The 22,741-nt window shown below is 44.9% G+C and overlaps 19 pseudogenes; all 19 read right to left on the bottom strand.

Annotated features, from left to right (window-relative positions):
• Window positions 1-180: 180 nt before the first annotated feature.
• On the bottom strand, window positions 181-298 carry LOC148251218 (5S ribosomal RNA; annotated as a pseudogene).
• Window positions 299-900: 602 nt separating this feature from the next.
• LOC148251217 (5S ribosomal RNA) lies at window positions 901-1,019 on the bottom strand (annotated as a pseudogene).
• A 3,087-nt stretch (window positions 1,020-4,106) lies between these two features.
• LOC148251216 (5S ribosomal RNA) lies at window positions 4,107-4,224 on the bottom strand (annotated as a pseudogene).
• Window positions 4,225-5,347: 1,123 nt separating this feature from the next.
• On the bottom strand, window positions 5,348-5,466 carry LOC148251215 (5S ribosomal RNA; annotated as a pseudogene).
• Window positions 5,467-5,997: 531 nt separating this feature from the next.
• On the bottom strand, window positions 5,998-6,116 carry LOC148251214 (5S ribosomal RNA; annotated as a pseudogene).
• A 529-nt stretch (window positions 6,117-6,645) lies between these two features.
• Window positions 6,646-6,764, bottom strand: LOC148251213 (5S ribosomal RNA; annotated as a pseudogene).
• Window positions 6,765-7,539: 775 nt separating this feature from the next.
• Window positions 7,540-7,658, bottom strand: LOC148251212 (5S ribosomal RNA; annotated as a pseudogene).
• Window positions 7,659-7,985: 327 nt separating this feature from the next.
• LOC148251211 (5S ribosomal RNA) lies at window positions 7,986-8,104 on the bottom strand (annotated as a pseudogene).
• A 327-nt stretch (window positions 8,105-8,431) lies between these two features.
• LOC148251210 (5S ribosomal RNA) lies at window positions 8,432-8,550 on the bottom strand (annotated as a pseudogene).
• Window positions 8,551-9,202: 652 nt separating this feature from the next.
• On the bottom strand, window positions 9,203-9,321 carry LOC148251209 (5S ribosomal RNA; annotated as a pseudogene).
• A 1,396-nt stretch (window positions 9,322-10,717) lies between these two features.
• Window positions 10,718-10,835, bottom strand: LOC148251208 (5S ribosomal RNA; annotated as a pseudogene).
• A 1,079-nt stretch (window positions 10,836-11,914) lies between these two features.
• LOC148251207 (5S ribosomal RNA) lies at window positions 11,915-12,034 on the bottom strand (annotated as a pseudogene).
• Window positions 12,035-12,564: 530 nt separating this feature from the next.
• LOC148251206 (5S ribosomal RNA) lies at window positions 12,565-12,683 on the bottom strand (annotated as a pseudogene).
• A 1,825-nt stretch (window positions 12,684-14,508) lies between these two features.
• On the bottom strand, window positions 14,509-14,628 carry LOC148251205 (5S ribosomal RNA; annotated as a pseudogene).
• A 1,086-nt stretch (window positions 14,629-15,714) lies between these two features.
• Window positions 15,715-15,833, bottom strand: LOC148251204 (5S ribosomal RNA; annotated as a pseudogene).
• Window positions 15,834-16,363: 530 nt separating this feature from the next.
• LOC148251203 (5S ribosomal RNA) lies at window positions 16,364-16,482 on the bottom strand (annotated as a pseudogene).
• Window positions 16,483-18,150: 1,668 nt separating this feature from the next.
• LOC148251202 (5S ribosomal RNA) lies at window positions 18,151-18,269 on the bottom strand (annotated as a pseudogene).
• An 811-nt stretch (window positions 18,270-19,080) lies between these two features.
• On the bottom strand, window positions 19,081-19,199 carry LOC148251201 (5S ribosomal RNA; annotated as a pseudogene).
• A 3,085-nt stretch (window positions 19,200-22,284) lies between these two features.
• Window positions 22,285-22,402, bottom strand: LOC148251200 (5S ribosomal RNA; annotated as a pseudogene).
• Window positions 22,403-22,741: the final 339 nt, after the last annotated feature.

The following is a 22,741-nucleotide window of genomic DNA, read 5'->3' as shown; positions in this document are numbered from 1 at the left end:
CATATGAACGGATCGCCCACCGCACCTCATTTTTTGTTGTTATATTATGTAAGGTGCTCGCAATGACACTCTTATCATGTGATTGGTTTTAATTGAATGAGCAAAAAATATTAAGCAAATTGCCCCGGCAGACCGTCACTCCAGTCCCGCGTAACATTTAACGCCCCATCTGTAGAAAGAAGGGTGCAACACGAGAACTTCCCAGAAGGTCACGCATCCTAGTACTACTCTCGCCCAAGAACGCTTGACTGCGGAGTTCTGATGGGATCCGGTGAACTAGTGCTGTATGATCGCAATCGTTTTGGTTTGCGCCGCAAACCAATATACCCCTTCCCCTTCCCTCTCCCTTCCCATCATTTATTTCGCTGTGGGCGCAACTCACCTATGCTTCTAGTTCTAATATCGAGTGAAATACCCCGGCGCCTCGACTCATGTCTATATGAAACACCCGCCGCACCTCCTTTTTCATTGTTTTACTATGTAAGATGCTCGCAATGACACTCTCAACACGTGATGGACTTTAATTGAATGCACGAAAAATATTAAGCAAAATATCCCGGCGCCGTGACTCACATTTGTGAATGAACTGCAGGAACGTCGCTCTGGTCCCGCGTAACATTTAATGCCCCGTCTACAAAAAGAAGGGTGCAACACGAGTACTTCCCAAGAGGTCACTCATCCTACTAGTACTCCGCCTAAGCATGCTTGACTGCGGAGTTCTAATGGGATCCAGTGAACTAGTGCTGGTATGATCACACCCCTTCTAATTTGCGCCGCAAAGAAATATATCACTTATCCTTCCCTCTCCCTTCCCGTCATTTGTTTTGCTATGCACACAACTCACATCTTCTTCTAGTTCTAATATCGAGCGAAATGCTCTAGCACCCTTCTACAAAAAGAAGGGTGCAACACGAGTACTTCCCAAGAGGTCACTCATCCTACTACTACTCTCGCCTAAGGATGCTTGACTACGGAGTTCTGATGGGATCCGGTGAACTAGTGCTGGAATGATCGCACCCCTTCTAATTTGCGCAGCAAAGACATATACCACTTCTCCTTCCCTCTCCCTTCCCGTCATTTGTTTCGCTATGCGCGCAACTCACATCTTCTTCTAGTTCTAATATCGAGCGAAATGCTTTAGCACTTCGACTCATGCCCATATGAACGGATCACCTGCCGCACCTTATTTTTTGTTGTTCTACTATTTAAGATGCTCGCAATGACACTCTCATCACGTGATGGGCTTTAATTGAATGCATGAAATGTATTGAGCAAAATGTCTCGGCACCGTGACTCACATTTGGGAATGAACAGGCGGACCGTCACTCCAGTCCCGCGTAACATTTAACGCCCCGTCTGCAAAAAAAAGGGTGCAACATGAGTGATTCCTAAGAGGTCACCCATCGTAGAACTACTCTCGCCCAAGTACACTTAACTGCATAGTTCTAATGGATCCCGTGAACTAGTGCTTGTATGATCGCACCCCTTCTAATTTGTACTGCAAAGACATATATCCCTTCTCCTTCCCTCTCCCTTCCCGTCATTTGTTTCGCTGTGTGCGCAACGCACCTCTACTTCTAGTTCTAATATCGAGCGAAATGCCCCGGTGCCTCGACTCATGTATATATGAACGGAACACCCACTGCACCTCCTTTTTTGTTGTTCTACTATGTAAGATGCTCGTAATAATAATCTTATCACGTGGTGGGCTATAATTGAATGCACGAATAATATTAAGCAAAATGCTCTGGCGCCGTGACTCATATTTGCGAATTAATCGGCAATTGTCGCTCTAGTCCCGCGTAACATTTAATGCCCCATTTGCAAAAAGAAGGGTGCAACATGAGAACTTCTTAGGAGATTACCCATCCTAGTACTACTCTCGCCCAAGCACGATTAACTATGAAGTTCGATGGGATCCGATGCATTAGTGGTGGTATGATCGCACACTTTCCATTCCACGCTGCAAATACATATACCACTTCTCCTTCCCTCTCCCCTCTCATCATTTATTTTGTTGTGCACACACACCGCACCTCTGTTTCTAGTTCTAATATAAAGCTAAATGTCAAGGCATCTCGACTCATGCCCAGATGAACAGACCGCCCGCCACAGCTCTATTTTCATTGTTTTACTATGTAAGATAATCGTAATGACATTCTTATCTCGTGATGGACTATAAATGAATGCATAAAAAATATTAAGCAAAATGTCCAAATGCCACGACTCATACTGGGGGACTGTCGCTCCGGTCACGCGTAACATTTAATGCCCCGTCTAGAAAAAGATTAGTGGAACACGAAGACTTCGCAGGAGGTCATCCATCCTAATATTGCTTTCACCAGAGCACACTTAACTGCGGAGTTCGACAGGATCTGATGCATTAGTATTGGTATGATCGCACTCCTTCCATTTCTTACTGCAAATACATATACCCTTCTCCTTCCCTGCCCCCTCCCATCATTTGTTTCGCTGTGCATGCGCACAACACATCTGTTTCTAGTTCTAATATCAAGCGAAATGTCTGGGCACCTCGACTCACACCTAGATAAAGGGACCACCTGTCGTACCTCATTTTTCATTGTTCTACGATGTAAGATGCTCGTAATGACAATCTTATCACGTGGTGGACTATAAATGAATACACGAAAAATATTAAGCAAAATAGTATGGCGCCACGACTCATGTCGGCGAACTATGGCTCCTATTGCTCATAATTTTTAACACCCCATCCTAAAAAGACGGGCGGAACATGAGGACTTCCCAAAAGATCACCCATCCTAGTACTACTCTCGCCAAAACACGCTCAACTACGGAGTTCAATGGGATTCGGTGCATTAGTGCTAGTATGATCGCACCTCTTCTATTTTACGCTACAAATACATATACCCCTTCTCCCTACCTCCCCCCCTGTTATTTGTTTCGCTATGCACGAACACCGTAAGAGGCTTATAGTTCTAATATAGAGCAAAATGCTCTAGCAGCTCGACTCACGCCCAGATGAGCGGACTACCCATGTACCTCGTTTTTTGTTATTCTACTATGTAAAATGCTCATAATGACACTCTTATCACGTGACGAACTATAGATGAATGCACAAAAAATATTTAAAAAAATGTCTTGGCGTTGCGACTCACTCCGAGGGACAATGGCTTTAATCGCGCATAATGTTTAACGTCCCGTCAGCAAAAAAACGAGTGGAACATGAGAACTTTCCAGGAGGTCACCCATCCTAGTACTACTTCCGCCCAAAACTAACTTAACTACCAAATTCGATGGGATCCAGTGCATTAGTGCAGGTATGATCACACCCCTTCAATTCCACGCTACAAGTACATATACCCCTTCTCCTTCCCTCCCTCCTCCCATCATTTGTTTCGTTGTGTGCATACATCACACCTCTGTTTCTAGTTCTAATATCAAGCGAAATACCCCAGCACCTCGACTCACGCCTAGATGAATGGATCACCCGCCGTACCTCATTTTTCATTGTTATACAATGTAAGATACTTGTAATGACACTCTTATCACATGGTGGACTATAAATGAATGCACGAAAAATATTAAGCAAAATTTTCAAGCCCTGCGATTCACACCGGCAGACTGTGGCTTCGATCACACTTAACGTTTAACACCCCATCTACAAAAAGACGGGTTCAATACGAGGACTTTCCAAGAGGTCACCCATCCAGAACTAATCTCGCCCAAGCACATTTGACTACAGAGTTTTGATGGGATCCTGTGCATTAGTGTTTGTACGATCGCAACAGTCCCATTCCCCACTGCAAATACAAATAGCCCTTCTCCTTCCCTCCCCCCTCCCATCATTTATTTTGCTATGCGGTCATACCGCATCTCTGCTTCTAGTTCTAATATAGAGCCAAATGCCATGTCGCTTCGACTCACGCCCAGAAGAACAGAGGCCCGCTGCGCCTCTTTTTTCGTTGTTCTACTATATAAGACTCTCGTAATGAGACTCTTATCACATGGTGGACTACAAATAAGTGCACATAAAATATTAAGCTAAATGTTTCAACATCGCTACTCATGCCTATGGACTGTGGCTCCAATCGCGCGTAACGTTTGACGCCCCGTCTACAAAAAGACGGGTACAACAAGAGAACTTCCCAAGAGGTCACCCATCCTAGTACTACTCTCGCCCAAGCACGCTTAACTATGGAGTTCGATGGGATCCAGTGTATTAATCCTAGTATGATTGTACCCCTTCCATTCCGCACTGCAAATACATATACCCCTTCCCTTCCCTCCCCCCACCCGTCATTTTTTTCGCTGTGCGCGCACACCGCACCTCTGTTATAATTCTAATATCAAGCAAAATGCCCCCACACCTCGACTCACGCTAGAAGAAAGGACCGCCCGCCGTACCTCATTTTTCTTTATTCTACTATGTAAGATGATCGTAATGACACTCTTATCACGTGGTAGACTATAAATGAATGCACGAAAAAATAGTAAGCAAAATTTTCTTGTGACGGGACTCACGCCAGCGGATTGTGGCTCCGATCACATGTATCGTTTTACGCCCCGTTTGCAAAAAGACAGATATGAGGACTTCTCATAAGGTTATCGATCCTAGTACTACTCTCGCCCAAGCATGCTTAACTGCATAGTTTGATGGGATCCGGTGCATTAGTGCTGGTATGATCGCACCCCTTCCATTCTGCATTGCAAATACATATACCCCTTCTCCTTTCCTCCCCTCTCCCATCATTCTTTTTCGCTATGCACGCACACTGTATCTCTGTTTCTAATTCTAATATCAAGCAAAATGCCCCAGCGCCTTGAATTATGCTCAGATTAAAGGACCACCCGCCACACCTTTTTTTTCCGTTGTTCTACTGTGTAAGATGCTTGTAATGACTCTGTTATCACGTGGTGGACTATAAATGAGTGCACAAAAGAAAGTAAGCACAATGTTCCGATACGACGATTCACGTCGGCAAATGAACCAGCGGACTACGGCTCCGGTTGCGTGTAACGTTTGATGCCTTGTCCACAAAAAGACGAGTGCAACACAAGCACTTCCCAGGAGGTCACTCATCCTAGTACTACTCTCACCCAAACACACTTAACTCCGAAGTTCTAATTTGATCCGGTGAATTAGTGATGGTATGATCGCAAATGTTTCATTCTGCGCTGCAAATACATACACTCCTCCTTCCCTTCCCTCTCCCGTCATTTCTTTCATTGTGCGTGCAAACTTCACCTCTCATTCTCGTTCTAATATCAAGTAAAATGCTCCAGCGCCGTCACTCACATTTGCGAATAAACCACAGGATCATAGTTTCAGTCGCGTGTAACGTCGAAGGACCCATCTGTAAAAAAATGGGTGAAACACGAGGACTTCCCAGGATATCACCCATCCTAGTACAACTCTCGCCCAAGCACACTTAACTGCGGAGTTCTGATGGAATCCAGTGCATTAGTGCTGGTATGATCGAACCTTTTTGCTTCCATGCTGCAAATACATACACTCCTTCTCATTCCGTCCCCCCTCCCGTCATTTATTTCCTTGTGCGTGCACACTGCACCTCTCCTTCTCGTTCTAATATCAAGTAAAAAACCCTGGCGCCGTGACTCTTATTTGTGAATAAACCAGCGGGCCATAGTTCCAGTCGCGCGTAATGTCGAACGACCCATCTGCAAAAAAATAGGTGTAACACGAGAACTTCCCAGGAGGTCACCAATCCTAGTACTACTCTCTCCCAAGCACACTTAACTGCGGAGTTCTGATGGGATCCGGTACATTAATGTTGTTATGATCGAACATGTTTCATTATACGCTGCAAATAAATACACTCCATATCCTTCCCTCCCCCCTCCCGTCATTTGTTTCTTTATACGTGCACACAGCACCTCTCCTTCTCATTCTAATATCAAGTAAAATGCCTCGACGCCGTGACTCTCATTTGTGAATAAACCAACGTACCATAGTTCTAGTCGTGCGTAACATCGAACAACCCATCTGTAAAACAATGGGTGCAACACGAGTACTTCCCAGGGGGTCACCCATTCTAGTACTACCCTCGCCCAAGCACACTTGACTTCAGAGTTTTGATTGGATCCTATGCATTAGTGCTGGTATGATCGCACCTGTTTCATTTTGCGCTGCAAATACATACAATCCTTCTCCTTCCCTCATCCCTCCCGTCATTTGTTTCCTTGTGCGTGCACACTACACCTCTCATTCTCCTTCTAATATCAAATAAAATGTCCCGGCGTTGTCACTCACATTTGCGAATAAACCAACGGACCATAGTTCAAGTCGCGCGCAACATCGAACTACCCATCTGTAAAAAAATAGGTGTAACACGAGGACTTCCCATGAGGTCACCCATTCTAGTACTACTCTCGCCCAAGCACACTTAACTGTGGAGTTTTGATGGGATCTAGTGCATTAGTGCTGGTAATTAGGCTCTTGTTTCATTCTGACATCCAAATACATACTCTCCTCCTTCCTTCCCCCCCTCCCGTCATTTGTTTCCTTGTGCGTGCACAGTGCACCTCTACTTCTCGTTCAAATATCAAGTAAAATGCCCTGTTACTGTGACTCTTATTTTTTAATAAACCAGCGGACCATAGTTCCAGTCATGCGTAACGTCGAACGACCCATCTGTAAAAAAATAGGTGCAATACGAGGACTTCCCAGGAGGTCACCTATTCTAGTACTACTCTCGCCCAAGCATACTTAACTGCGAACTTCTGAAGGGATCCGGTGCATTAGTGCTGGCATGATCGCACTTGTTTCATTCTGCGTTACAAATACATACACTTCTTCTCCTTCCCTCCCCCCTCTAGTCATTTGTTTCCTTATGCGTGCACACTGCACCTCTCTTTCTCGTTCTATTATAAGGTAAAATGCCCCGGCGTTATGACTCACATTTGCAAATAAACCAGCGGACCATAGTTCCAGTCACGTGAAACGTCGAACGACCCATCTGTAAAAAAATAAGTGCAACACGAGAACTTCCCAGGAGGTCACGCATCGTAATACTACTCTGCCCAAGCACACTTAACTGCGGACCATAGTTCCAGTTGTGCGTAACGTCGAACGACCCATCTGCAAAAAAATAGGTACAACACAAGGACTTCCCAGCAGGTCACCCATTCTGGTGCTAGTCTCACCCAAGTACACTAAACTGTGGAGTTTTGATGGGATCTGGTGCATTAGTGCTGGTATAATGGCACTTGTTTTATTCCGCGTTACAAATACATACACTCCTTCTCATTCCCTCCCCCCTCCCGTCATTTGTTTCCTTATGCGTGCACACTACACTTCTCCTTCTCGTTCTAATATCAAATAAAATGCCCCGGCACCGTGACTCACATTTGCGAATAAATCAGCGGACCATAGTTCCAGTCGCGCGTAACGTCGAACAACCCATCTGTAAAAAAATAAGTGTAACACGAGAACTTCCCAAGAGGTCACCCATCGTAGTACTACTCTGCCCAAGCACACTTAACGGCAGACCATAGTTCCAATCGTGCGTAATGTCGAATGACCCATCTACAAAAAAGTAGGTGCAACATAAAAACTTCCCAGGAGGTCACCCACTCTAGTACTACTCTTGCCCAAGCACACTTAACTGCGAACTTCTGATGGGATCCAGTGCATTAGTGCTTGTATGATGGCACTTGTTTTATTCCGCGCTACAAATACATACACTCCTTCTCCTTCCCCCCTCCTCCCGTCATTTATTTCCTTGTGCGTGCACACTGCACCTCTCCTTCTCGTTCTAATATCAAGTAAAATGCCTCGGCGCCGTGACTCACATTTGCGAATAAACTAGAGGACTATAATTTCAGTCGCACGTAACGTCGAATGACCCATCTGTAAAAAAATAAGTGCAACACGAGAACTTCCCTGGAGGTTACCCCACAAAGTACTACTCTGCCCAAACACACTTAACTGTGGACCATAGTTCCAGTCGTGCGTAACGTCGAAAGACCCATCTGCAATAAAATAGGTGCAACACGTGGACTTCCCAAGAGGTCACCCATTATAGTACTACTCTTGCCCAAGCACACTTAATTGCGGACTTCTGATGAGATCCGGTGCATTAGTGCTGGTATGATCGCACTTGTTTTATTCCGCGCTGCAAATACATACACTCCTTTTCCTTCCCTCCCCCCTCCCATCATTTGTTTCCTTGTGCGTGCACACTGCACCTATTCTTCTCGTTCTAATATCAAGTAAAATGCCCCGGCGTCGTGACTCACATTTGCGAATAAACCAGCGAACCATAGTTCTAGTCGTGCGTAATGTCGAATGAACCATCTGTAAAAAAATAAGTGCAACACGAGAACTTCCCAGGAGGTCACCCATCATCATACTACTCTGTTGAAGCGCACTTAACTACGAACCATAGTTCCAATCGTGCGTAACGTCGAACGACCCATTGTAAAAAAATAGGTTAAATACGAGGACTTCCCAGGAGGTCACCCATTCAAGTACTACTCTTGCCCAAGCACACTTAATTGCGAACTTCTGATGGGATCCAGTGCATTTGTGCTGGTATGATCGCACTTGTTTTATTCCACACTGCAAATACATACAATCCTTCTCCTTCCCTCCCCCCTCCCGTCATTTGTTTCCTTGTGCGTACACACTGTACCTCTCCTTCTCGTTCTAATATCAAGTAAAATGCCCCGGCGCCATGACTCACATTTGCGAATAAACCAGCGAACCATAGTTCTATTCTTGCGTAACGTCGAACGATCCATCTGTAAAAAAATAAGTGCAACACGAGAACTTCCCAGGAGATCACCCATCGTAGTACTACGATGCCCAAGCACACTTAATTGCAGACCATAGTTCCAGTCGTGCGTAACGTCGAATGACCCATCTGTAAAAAAATAGGTACAACACGAGGACTTCCCAGGAGGTCACCCATTCTAGTACTACTCTAGCCCAAGAACACTTAACTGCGGATTTTGATGGAATCTGGTGCATTAGTGCTGATATAATGGCACCAGTTTCTTTCTGCGATGCAAATACATGCACTCCTTCTCCTTCCCTCTCCCTTCCCATCATTTGTTTTCTTGTGCGTGCACACTGCACCTCTACTTCTCATTCTAATATCAAGTAAAATGCCCCGGCGTCGTGACTTTTATTTGTGAATAAACCAGCGGACCATAGTTCCAGTCGTGCGTAATGTCAAACGACCCATCTGCAAAAAAATAGGTGCAACACGAGGACATCCCAGGAGGTCACCCATTCTAGTACTACTCTTTCCCAAGCACACTTAAGTGCGGACTTCTGATGGGATCTGGTGCATTAGTGCAGGTATAATCGCACTTGTTTTATTCTGCGGTGTAAATACATACACTTCTTCTCTTTCCCTCCCCCCTCCCGTCATTTGTTTCCTTGTGCGTGCACACTGCACCTCTCCTTCTCGTTCTAATATCAAGTAAAATTTCTCGGCGCCGTGACTCACATTTGCAAATAAATCAGCGGACAATAGTATCAGTCTCGCGTAACGTCGTATGACCCATCTGCAAAAAAATTGGTGCAACAGGAGGACTTCCCAAGAGGTCACCACTCCTAGTGCTACACTCGCCCAAGCATACATAACTGCAAAGTTCTGATGAGATCCGGCGCATTAGTGCTGGTATGATCGCACCTGTTTCATTCTGCGCTGCAAATACATAAACACCTTCTCCTTCCCTCCCCCCTCCCATCATTTGTTTCCTTGTGCGTGCACACTACACCTCTCCTTCTCATTCTAATATCAGGTAAAATGCCTCGGCGCTATGACTCACATTTGCGAATAAACCAGTAGACCACAGTTCCAGTCGCGAGTAACGTCGAATGCCCCATCTAAAAAAAATAGGTGGAACACCAGAACTTCCCAGGTGGTCACCACTCCTAGTACTACACTCGCCCAAGCACATTTAAATGCGTAGTTCTGATGGGATCCGGTGAATTACTGATGGTATGATGGCACCTGTTTCATTCCACGCTGGAAATACATATACTCCTTCTCCTTCTCTCCCCCCTTCCGTCATTTGTTTGTTTTTGCGTGCACTCTGCATCTCTCCTTCTCCTTCTAATATCGAGTAAAATATCCCGGTGCTGTGACTCACATTTGTGAATAAACCAGCTCACCATAGTTCCAATCGCGCATAACGACGAATGACCCATCTGTAAAAAATAGGTGCAACACGAGGACTTCCAAGGAGGTCACAACTCCTAGTACTACACTCGCCCAAGCACATTTAACTACGGAGTTCTGATGGGATCCAGTGAATTAGTGATGGTATAATTACACATGTTTCATTCTGCGCTGCAAATACATACACTCCTTCTCCTTCCTTCCTCCCTCTCATCATTTTTTTCCTTGTGCGTGCAAACTGCACCTCCCATTCCCCACTGCAAATACATATAGCCTTTCTCCTTTCCTCCCCCCTCCCATCATTTATTTCGCTATGCAGGCATACTGCATCTCTACTTCTAGTTCTAATATAGAGCGAAATGCCATGTCACTTCGACTCACGCCCAGAAGTACGGAGGCCTGCCGCGCCTCTTCTTTCGTTATTCTACTATCTAAGACTCTCGTAATGAGACTCTTATCACGTGGTGGACTACAAATAAGTGCACGTAAAATATTAAGCAAAATATTTCAACGTCACTACTCATGCAGGCGGACTGTGGCTCCGATCGTTCGTAACATTTGACGCCCCGTCTATAAAAAGACGGGTGCAACAAGAAAACTTCCCAGAAGGTTACCCATCCTAGTACTACTCTCACCCAAGCATGCTTAACTATAGAGTTCGATGGGATCCGGTGTATTAATGCTTGTATGATTGCACCCCTTCCATTCCGCATTGCAAATACATATACCCCTTCTCCTTCCCTCCCACCACCCATCATTTTTTTCGTTGTGCCCGCACACCACACCTCCGTTTATAGTTTTAATATCAAGCGAAATGCCCCGACACCTTGACTCACGCCAGAAGAAAGGTCTACCCACTGTACCTCATTTTTCTTTATTCTACTATGTAAGATATCGTAATGACACTCTTATCACGTGATAGACTACAAATGAATGCACAAAAAAATAGTAAGCAAACTTTTCTGGCGACGTAACTCACGCCAGCAGATTGTAGCTCCGATCACATGTATCGTTTTATGCTCCGTTTACAAAAAGACAGTGCAACACGAGGACTTCTCAAGAGGTTACCGATCGTAGTACTACTCTCGCCCAAGCGTGCTTAACTGCATAGTTCAATGGCATCTGGTGCATTAGTGCTGGTATGATCACACCCATTCCATTCCGGATTGCAAATACATATACCCCTTCTCCTTTCCTCCCCTCTCCCGTCATTTTTTTCGCTGTGCGCACACACTGCATCTCTGTTTCTAGTTCTAATATCAAGAAAAATACCCCAGCGCCTCGACTTATGCCTAGATTAAAGGACCACCTGCCACACCTTTTTTTTTCGTTGTTTTAGTATGCAAGATACTCGTAATGACTCTCTTATCACGTGATGGATTATTAATGAGTGCACAAAAAAAAGTAAGCAAAATACCCCGGTGCAGCGACTCACGCTTACAAATGAACATGCGAACTATTGCTCCAATCGCGTGTAACGTTTGGTGCCCTGTCCGCAAAAAGATGGGTGCAACACAAGCACTTCCCAGGAGGTCACTCATCCTAGTACTACTCTCACCGAAACATGCTTAACTGCAGATTATGATGGGATACGATGCATTAGTGCTAGTATGATCCCACTTGTCCTATTCCTCACTTCAAATACACATACCCCTTCTCTTTCCCTCCCCCCTCCCATCATTTGTTTCGCTTTGTGTGGACATCGCACCTCTACTTCTTGTTGTAATATCAAGCAAAATGCCCCGTTGCCTCGATTCACGCCCAGATGAACGGACCGTCTGCTGCAACATGAGTACTTCCCAAGAGGTCACCCATCCTAGTACTACTCTCGCCCAAGAACACTTAATTGCAGAGTTCTGGGTGGGATCTGGTGCATTAGTGCTGGTATGATCGTACTAGTTTCATTCCGCGCTACAAATACATACACTCCTTCTCCTTCCCTTCCCCTCCTCTCATTTGTTTCCTTGTGCGTGCACATAGTATCTCTCCTACTCGTTCTAATATCAAGTAAAATGGCTCGGCGACATGACTCACATTTGCGAATAAACCAGTGGACCATAGTTCTATTCGCGCGTAAAGTCGAACGACCCATTTGCAAATAAATTGGCACGATAATAGGACTTCATAGGAGGTCACCCATACTGGTACTACTATCGGCCAAGCACACTTAACTGCGGAGTTCTAATGGGATCCGGTGCATTAGTGCTGGTATGATAGCACTTGTTTCATTTCGCGCTGCAAATACATACACTCCCTCTCCTTCCCTCCCCCCTTCCGTCATTTGTTTTCTTGTGCGTGCACATTGCACCTCTCCTTCTTGTTCTAATATCAAGGAAAATGTCGCGATGTCGTGACACACATTTGTGAATAAACTAGCGGATCATAGTTCCAGTCGCGAATAATGTCGAACGACCCATCTGTAAAAAAATGGGTGCAACACAAGGACATCCTAGGAGGTCACCGATCCTAGTACTACTCTCGCCCAAGAACACTTAACTGCGGAGTTCTGATGGGATCCGGTGCATTATTGCTGGTATGATCGCACCATTTTCATTCCGCACTGCAAATACATACACTCCTTTTCCTTCCCTCCCTCTCCCGTCATTTGTTTCCTTGTGCGTGCACATTGTATCTCTCTTACTCATTTTAATATCAAATAAAATGCCCCGGCGACATGACTCACATTTGTGAATAAACCGGCGGACCATAGTTCTAGTCACGTGTAACGTCGAACGACCCATCTGCAAAAAAATGGGTGCAACATGAGGACTTCCCAAGAGGTCACCTATCCTAGTACTACTCTTGCCCAGACACGCTTAACTGCAGATTATGATGGGATACGATGCATTAATGCTAGTATGATCCCATCCGTCCTATTCCTCACTTCAAATACATATACCCCTTCTCTTTCCCTCCCCCCTCCCATCATTTGTGTCACGCTGTGTGGACACCGCACATCTACTTCTAGTTGTAATATCAAGCAAAATACCCGGTTGCCTCGACTCATGCCCAGATGAACGGATCGCCCACCGCATCTCTGTTTTACTTGTTCTATTATATACAATGCTCGTAATGACACTCTTATCACGTGGTGGACTATAATTGGATGCACGAAAAATATTAAGAAAAAGATAGGTTCAACAAGAGGACTTCCCAGGAGGTCATCCATCCTAGTAATACTCTCGCCTAAGAACATTTAACTACGGAGTTCTATTGGGATCCAGTGCATTAGTGCTGGCATAATCGCACCTATTTCATTCCACGCTACAAATACATACACTACTTCTCTTTCTCTCCCCCCTCCCGTCATTTGTTTCCTTGTGCGTGCACACTACACCGTTGTTTTTTGTTCTAATATCAAGTAAAATGCCCCAGCGCTGTGGCTCACAATTTTGAATAAACCAGCAGACCATAGTTCCAGTCGTGCGTAACGTCAAACGACCCATTAGCCAAAAAAATGATTGCAACACATGGGCTTCCCAGGAGGTCACCCATCCTAGTACTACTCTCGCCAAAGCATACTTAACTACGGAGTTTTGATGGAATTCGTTGCATTAGTGCTACTATGATCGCACGTCTTTCATTCTGCATTGCAAATACATACACTTCTTCTCTTTCCCTCCCCCCTCCCGTCATTTATTTCCTTGTGTGTGCACACTGAACCTCTCCTTCTCGTTCTAATATCAAGAAAAATGCCCCAGTCTGGTGACACACATTTGCGAATAAACCAGCGGATCATAGTTCTAGTCGCGCGTAACGTCGAACGACCTATGTGCAAAAAAATGGGTGCAACACGAGTACTTCCCAAGAGGTCACCCATCTTAGTACTACTCTCGCCAAACATACTTAACTGTGGAGTTCTGATGGGATTCGGTGTATTAGTCCTAGCATGATCGCACCTGTTTTATTCTGCGCTGCAAATACATACTCTCCTTCTCATTCTAATATCAACTAAAATACCCTGACGCTGTGACTGACATTTGCAAATAAACTAGCGGATCATAGTTCCAGTCGCGCGTAACGTTGAACGTCCCATCTGTAAAAAAATGGGTGCAAGACGAGTACTTCTCAGGAGGTCACCCATGCTAGTACTACTCTCGCCTAAACACACATAACTGCGGAGTTTTGATTGGATCCGGTGTATTAGTCCTAGTATGATTGCTCATGTTTCATTCTGCGCTGCAAATACATACACTCCTTCTCCTTCCCTCCCTCCTCCCGTCATTTGTTTCCTTGTGCGTGCACACTTCACCTCTCATTCTCGTTCTAATATCAAGTAAAATGCTCCAGCGTCGTGACTCACATTTGCAAATAAACCAGAGAATAATAGTTTTAATCGCACGTAACATCGAACGACCCATCTGCAAAAATATTAGTGCAACACGAGGACTTCCCAGGAGGTCACCCATTCTACTACTACTCTCGCCCAAGCAAACTTAACTGGGGGGGTTCTAATGGTAACCGGTGCATTACTGCTGGTATGATCGCACCTGTTGCATTCCGGGATGCAAATACATACACTCCTTCTCCTATCCACCCCCTCCCATCATTCCTTTCCTTGTGCGTGCACACTGCACCTCTCCTTCTCGTTCTAATATCAAGTAAAATTCCCCGGCGCCGTGACTCACATTTGTAAATAAACCAGCGGACAATAGTTCTAGTCTCGCGTAACGTCGTACGACCCATCTGCAAAAAAATTGGTGCAACACGAGGACTTCCCAAGAGGTCACCACTCCTAGTACTACACTTGCCCAAGCACATTTAACTGCGAAGTTCAGATGGGATCTAGTGAATTAGTGATGGTATAATTGCACCTGTTTCATTCCACGCTGCAAATACATACACTCCTTTTGCTTCCCTCCCCCCTCCCATCATTTGTTTCCTTGTGCGTGCACACTGCACCTCTCCTTCTCGTTCTAATATAAAGTAAAATGCCCCGGTGTTGTGACTCACATTTGTGAATAAACTAGTGGTCAATAGTTCTAGTCTTGGGTAACATCGAAAGATCTATTTGAAAAAAAAATAGGTGCAACATGAGGACTTCCAAGGAGGTCACCCATCCTAGTATTACTCTCGCCCAAGGACACTAAACTACGGAGTTCTGATAGGATCCGGTGCATTAGTACTTGTTCTCGCACCTGTTTCCTTCCGCGCTGCAAATACATACACTCTTTCTCCTTCCCTCCCACCTCCCATCTTTTGTTTCCGTGTGTGTGCACACTACACCTCTCTTTCTCATTCTAATATCAATTAAAATGCCCCAGCGCCGTGACTAGCATTTGCATATAAACCAACGAACCATAGTTCCAGTTGCACGTAACGTCGAATGACCCATATGCAAAAAATGGGTTCAACACGAGGACTTTCTAGAAGGTCACCCATCCTAGTACTACTCTCGCAAAAACACACTTAACTGCGGAGTTATGATGGGATCTAGTGCATTAGTGCTGGTATGATCGAACCTTTCTCGTTCTAATATTAAGTAAAATATCCCGTCGCCATGACTCACATTTTCAAATAAACCAGCAAACAAAAGTTCCAGTCGTGCGTAACGTCGAACGACTCATCTGTAAAAAAATGGGTGCAACGGGGGGACTTCGCAGGCGGTCACCCATCCTAGTACTACTCTTGCCCAAGCACACTTAGCTTCGGAGTTCTGATGAGATCTGGTGCATTAGTGCTGGTATGATCGCACATGTTTCATTCCGAGCTGCAAATACATACACTCCTTCTCCTTACCTCCCCCTCCTGTCATTTGTTTCCTTGTGCGTGCGCACTACATCTCTCCTTTTCGTTCTAATATCAAATAAAATGCTCCGGCGTCGTGACTCACATTTACAAATAAACTAGCAGATCATAGTTCCAGTCGCACGTAACGTCGAATGACCCATCTGCAAAAAAATGAGTGTAACACGAGGACTTCCCAGGAGGTCACCCATTCTAATACTACTCTTGCCCAAACACACTTAACTTCGGAGTTCTGATAAGATCCAGTGCATTAGTGCTTGTATGATCGTACCTGTTTACTTATGCGCTGCAAATACATACACTCCTTCTCTTTCCCTCCCACCTCTCGTCATTTGTTTCCTTGTGCGTGCATACTGCTCCTCTTCTTCTCGTTCTAATATCAATTAAAATGCCTCGTCGTCGTGACTAGCATTTGCGTATAAACAAGCGGACCATAGTTCCAGTCGCGCCTAATGTCGAATGACCCATATGCAAATAAATGGGTTCAACACGAGGACTTTCCAGAAGGTCACCCATCCTAGTACTACTCTCACAAAAGCACAATTAACTGCAGAGTTCTGATGGGATCCGGTGCATTAGTGCTGGTATGATCGAACCTTTTTGCTTCCATGCTGCAAATACATACACTCCTTTTCCTTCCCTCCCCTCTCCTGTCATTTGTTTCCTTGTGCGTGCACACTGCACCTCTCCTTCTCGTTCTAATATCGATTAAAATACCCTAGTGTTGTGACTCACATTTGCGTATAAGCCAGCGGACCATAGCTCCAGTCCCGCGTAACGTCAAACGACCCATTTGAAAAAAAATGGTTGCAACACGAGAACTTCCCAAGATGTCACCCATCAGAGTACTACTCTCACCCAAGCACACCTAGCTGTAGAGTTCTGATGGGATTCGGTACATTAGTGCTCGTATGATTGCACCTGTTTCATTCTGCGCTGCAAATACATGCACTCCTTTTCCTTCCCTCTCCCATCCCATTATTTGTTTCCTTGTGCGTGCACACTGCACCTCTTCTTCTCGTTCTAATATTAAGTAAAATGCCCCAACGCCATGACTCACATTTGCGAATAAACCAGCGGAGTATTAATAGTTCTAGTTGCTCATAACGTCGAACGATCCATCTGAAAAAAAATGGGTGCAACACGAGGACTTCCCAAGAGGTCACCACTGCTTCTTGTTTTTTGTTGTTCTACTATGTAATATGCTCTAAGACACTCTTATCGTATGATGGGCTTTAATTAAATGCATGAAAAATATTAAACAAAATGCCTCGGTGCCGTTACTCACGTTTGCGATTAAACCGGTGGACCGTCACTCCAGTCCCACGTAACGTTTAACGCCTAGTCTAAAAAAAGAAGGATGCAACACGAGAGCCGAGAGCTTCCCAGGAGGTAACCCATCCTAGTACTACTCTCTCTCCCAAGCACGCATAACTAGAGAGTTCTGATGGGATCTGGTGAACTAGTGCTGGTATAATCGCACACTTTCTTATTTGCACCGCAAATACATATGGCCCTTCTCCTTCGCTCTCCCCTCCTGTCATTTGATTTGCTGTGCGCGTACCTCACCTCTTCTTCTAGTTCTACTATTAAGCAAAATGCCCCAGCACCTCGACTCATGCCCATATGAACGGATCGCCAACCGCACCTCCTTTTTTGTTGTTATATTATGTAAGGTGCTCACAATGACACTTTTATCACGTGATTGGTTTTAATAGAATGTGCAAAAAATATTAAGCAAAATGCCCCGGTGGACCGTCGCTCCGGTACCGCTTAACATTTAACGCCTCATCTGTAGAAAGAAGGGTGCAACACGAGCACTTCTATGAAGGTCACACATCCTAGTACTACTCTCGCCCAAGAACGCTTGACTGTGGAGTTCTGATGGCTTCCGGTGTACTAGTGCTGGTATGATCGCAATCGTTTTTATTTGCGCCACAAATACATATACCCCTTCCCCTTCCCTCTCCCTTCCCATCATTTATTTCGCTGTGGGCGCAACTCACCTCTGCTTCTAGTTCTAATATCGAGCGAAATGCCCTGGTCCCTCGACTCATGTCTATATGAAACACCCGCCGCACCTCCTTTTTTATTGTTCTACTATGTAAGATGCTCGTAATGACACTCTCAACATGTGATGGACTTTAATTAAATGCACAAAAAATATAAAGCAAAATGTCCCAGTGCCGTGACTCACGTTTGTGAACGAATCGCTGGACCGTCGCTCTGGTCCCGCATAACATTTAATGCCCCGTCTACAAAAAGAAGGGTGCAACACGAGTATTTCCCAAGTGGTCACCCATCCTACTGCTACTCTCGCCCAAGCACCCTTGACTACGGAGTTTTGATGGGATCCAGTGAACTAGTGCTGGTATGATCGCACCCCTTCTAATTTGCGCCGCAAAGACATATACCACTTATCCTTCCCTCTCACTTCCCGTCATTTGTTTCGTTGTGTGCGCAACTCACCTCTGCTTCTAGTTCTAATATCGAGCGAAATACCCTAGCACCTCGACTGATGCCCATATAAACGGATCGCTTGTCGCATCTCATTTTTCGTTGTTCTACTACTTAAGATGCTCGCAATGACACTCTCATCACGTGATGGGTTTTAATTGAATGCACGAAAAGTATTAAGTAAAATGCTCCGGCACCGTGACTCACATTTACGAATGAACAGGCAGACCATTGCTCCAGTCCCTCGTAACATTTAATGCCTCGTCTGTAAAAAAAAAGGCGCAACACGAGTGCTTTCCACGAGGTCACCCATCGTAGAACTACTCTCTCCCAAGCATGCTTAACTGCAGAGTTTTGATGGATCCCGTGAACTAGTGCTGGTATGATTGCACCCCTTCTAATTTGTGCCGCAAAGACATATATCCCTTCTCCTTCCCCCTCCCTTCTTGTCATTTGTTTCACTGTGCGCACAACACAACTATACTTCTTGTTCTAATATCGAGCAAAATACCTCGGTGCCTCGACTCATGTCTATATGAACGGAACACCCGCCGCACCTCCTTTTTTGTTGTTCTACTATGTAAGATGCTCGTAATAATAATCTTATCACGTGGTCTATAATTGAATGCACGAATAATATTAAGCAAAATGCTCCGGCACCTTGACTCACATTTGCAAATGAATCGGCGGACCATTGCTCCGATCCAGTTGTATGTTTAATTCCCCGTCTGCAAAAAGAAGGTTGCAACACGAGAACTTCCTAGGAGATCCCCCATCCTAGTACTATTCTCGCCCAAGCACGCTTAACTACGTAGTTCAAATGTGATCCGCTGAACTAGTGCTGGTATGATCGCACCCTTTCTAATTTGCGCCGCAAAGACATATACCGCTTCTTCTTCCCTCTCCTTTCCCGTCATTTGTTTCGCTGTGCGTGCAACTCACCTTTGCTCCTAGTTCTAATATCAAACGAAATGCCTTGGCACCTCGACTGATGCCCATATGAACGGATCGCCCGCAGCACCTCATTTTTTGTTGTTCTACTATGTAAGATGCTCGCAAAGACACTCTTATCACGTGATGGGCTTTAATTGAATGCACGAAAAGTATTAAGCAAAATGCCCTGGCATCGTGACTCACGTTTGCGAATGAACAGGCAAACCCTAGCTCTAGTCCCGTGTAACATTTAATGCCCCGTATGTAAAAAAACGAGTGCAACACGAGTGCTTCCCAAGAGGTCACCGATCGTAGAACTACTCTCGCCTAAGCACGCTTAACTGCAGAGTTCTGATGGATCCCGTGAACTAGTGCTGGTATGATCCAACCCTTCTAATTTGTGCCACAAAGACATATATCCCTTCTCCTTTCCTCTCCCTTCTCATCATTTGTTTTGCTATGCGCGCAACGCACCTTTGCTTCTAATTCTAATATCGTGCGAAATGTCCCGGCGCCTCGACTCATGTTTATATGAACAGAACACCTGCCGCACCTCCTTTTTTATTGTTCTACTATGTAAGATGCTTGTAATAATAATCTTATCACGTGGTGGGCTATAATTGAATGCACGAATAATATTAAGCAAAATGCTTCGGCGCCGTAACTCACGTTTGTGAATTAACCGACGAGTGTCGCTCTAGTCCCGCGTAACATTTAATGCCCCATCTGCAAAAAGAAGGGTGCAACATGAGAACTTCCTATGAGATCACCCATCCTAATACTACTCTCACCCAAGCACAGTTAATTACAAAGTTTGATGGGATCCGATGCATTAGTGCTGGTATGATCGCACCCCTTCCATTCTGATATGCAAATACATATACCACTTCTCCTTCCCTCTCCCCTCTCATCATTTATTTTGTTGTGTGCGCACATCGCACTTCTGTTTCTGTTCTAATATCAAGCGAAATGCCAAGGCATCTCGACTCATGCCGAGATGAACAGATCGCCCGCCACAACTCTATTTTCATTGTTCTATTATATAAGATAATCGTAATGACATTCTTATCTCGTGATGGACTATAAATGAATGCATAAAAAATATTAAGCAAAATGTCCCAATGCTACGACTCACACTGGCGGACTATCGCTCTGGTCACGCGTAACATTTAACGCCCCATCCCTAAAAGGACGGGTGGAACACGAGGACTTCGCAGGAGGTCACCCATCCTAATACTGCTTTCACCAGAGCACGCTTAACCGCGGAGTTCGACAGGATCTGATGCATTAGTGTTGGTGTGATTGAACCCCTTCCATTTCGTGCTGTAAATACATATACCCCTTCTCCTTCCCTCCCCCCTTCCGTCATTTGTTTTGCTGTGCATGCACACTACACCTCTGTTTCTAGTTCAAATATCAAGTGAAATGTCCGGGCACCCTGACTCACGCCTAGATAAATGGACCGCCTGTCGTACCTCGTTTTTCATTATTCTATTATGTAAGATACTCGTAATGACACTCTTATCATGTAGTGGACTATAAATGAATGCACGAAAAATATTAAGTAAAATATTCTGGCACCACGACTCATGCCGGCGGACTATGGCTCCTATTGCGCATAACGTTTAACACCCCATCCGTAAAAAGACGGGTGCAACACAAGGACTTCCCAAAAGATCACCCATCCTAGTACTACTCTCGCAAAAGCACGCTCAACTACGGAGTTCGATGGGATCTGGTGCATTAGTGCTAGTATGATTTCACCTCTTCTATTTTGCGCTACAAATACATATAACCCTTCTCCCTCCCTCTCCCCCTGTTATTTGTTTGGCTATGGGCAAACACCGCACCTCTGCCTATAGTTCTAATATAGAGCAAAATGTTCCGGCACCTCGACTCATGCATAGATGAATGGACTACCCTCTCCACCTCGTTTTTCGTTATTCTACTATATAAGATGCTTGTAATGACACTCTTATCACATGGCGAACTATAAATAAATGCACAAAAAATATTAAAAAAAATATTTTGGCGTTGCGACTCACTCCAAGGGACAATGGTATCGTGCATAATGTTTAACGTCCCGTCAGCAAAAAAACGAGTGGAACGTGAGAACTTTCTAAGAGGTCACCCATCCTAGTACTACTTCCGCCCAAGTACACTTAACTACGAAATTCGATGGGATCAAGTCCATTAGTGCAGGTATGATTGAACCCCTTCCATTCCACGCTGCAAGTACATATACCCCTTCTCCTTCCCACACCCCTTCTGTCATTTATTTCGTTGTGCGCACACATCACATCTATGTTTCTAGTTCTAATATCAAGTGAAATACCCCAGCACCTCGACTCACGCCCAGATGAATGGATCGCCCGTCGTACCTCATTTTTCATTGTTATACTATGTAAGATACTCGTAATGACACTCTTATCACGTGGTGGGCTATAAATGAATGCACGAAAAATATTAAGCAAACTTTTCAGGCCCTGCGACTCACACCGGCAGACTGTGGCTCCGATCGCACTTAATGTTTAACATCCTGTCTTAAAAAAAATGGTTTTAACACGAGGACTTTCCAGGAGGTCACCCATCCTAGAACTAATCTCAGGCAAGCACGCTTGACTACAGAGTTCTGATGGGATCTTGTGAATTAGTGTTTGTATGATCACAACTGTCCCATTTCCCACTGCAAATAAATATAGCCCTTCTTCTTCCCTCCCCCCTCCCATCATTTAATTTGCTATGCGAGCATACCGTATCACTGCTTCTAGTTGTAATATAGAGCGAAATGCCATGTCGCTTCGACTCATGCCCAGAAGAACGGAGGCTCGCTGCGCCTCTTTTTTCGTTGTTCTACTATGTAAGACTTTCATAATGAGACTCTTATCACGTGGTGGACTACAAATAAGTGCACGTAAAATATTAAGCAAAATGTTTCAACGTTGCTACTCATGCCGGCGGACTGTGGCTCCGATCACGCGTAACATTTGACGCACTGTTTACAAAAAGACGGGTGCAACAAGAAAACTTCCCAGGAGGTCACCCATCCTTGTACTACTCTCGCCCAAGCACGCTTAACTACGGAGTTCGATGGGATCCGGTTTATTAATGCTAGTATGATTGCACCCCTTCCATTCTACACTGCAAATACATATACCCCTTCTCCTTCCCTCCCCCTTCCCGTCATTTTTTTCGCTGTGCGCGCACACCGCACCTCTATTTATAGTTATAATATCAAGTGAAATGCCTCGACACCTCGACTCACGCCAGAAGAAAGGACCACCCGCCGTACCTCATTTTTCTTTATTCTACTATGTAAGATGCTCATAATGACACTCTTTTCACATGGTAGACTATAAATGAATGCACGAAAAAATAGTAAGCAAAATTTTCTAGCAACAAGACTCACGCCAGCGGATTGTGGCTCCGATAACATTTATCTTTTTTTGCCTCGTTCGCAAAAAGAC

The sequence above is a fragment of the Carica papaya genome, chromosome 8 (genome assembly GCF_054855325.1).
Source record: "Carica papaya isolate Zhongbai chromosome 8, ASM5485532v1, whole genome shotgun sequence".
NCBI lineage: Eukaryota > Viridiplantae > Streptophyta > Magnoliopsida > Brassicales > Caricaceae > Carica > Carica papaya.
The sequence above is the reverse complement of the archived record's forward strand: the minus strand, read 5'-3'. Positions and strand labels throughout refer to the sequence as shown.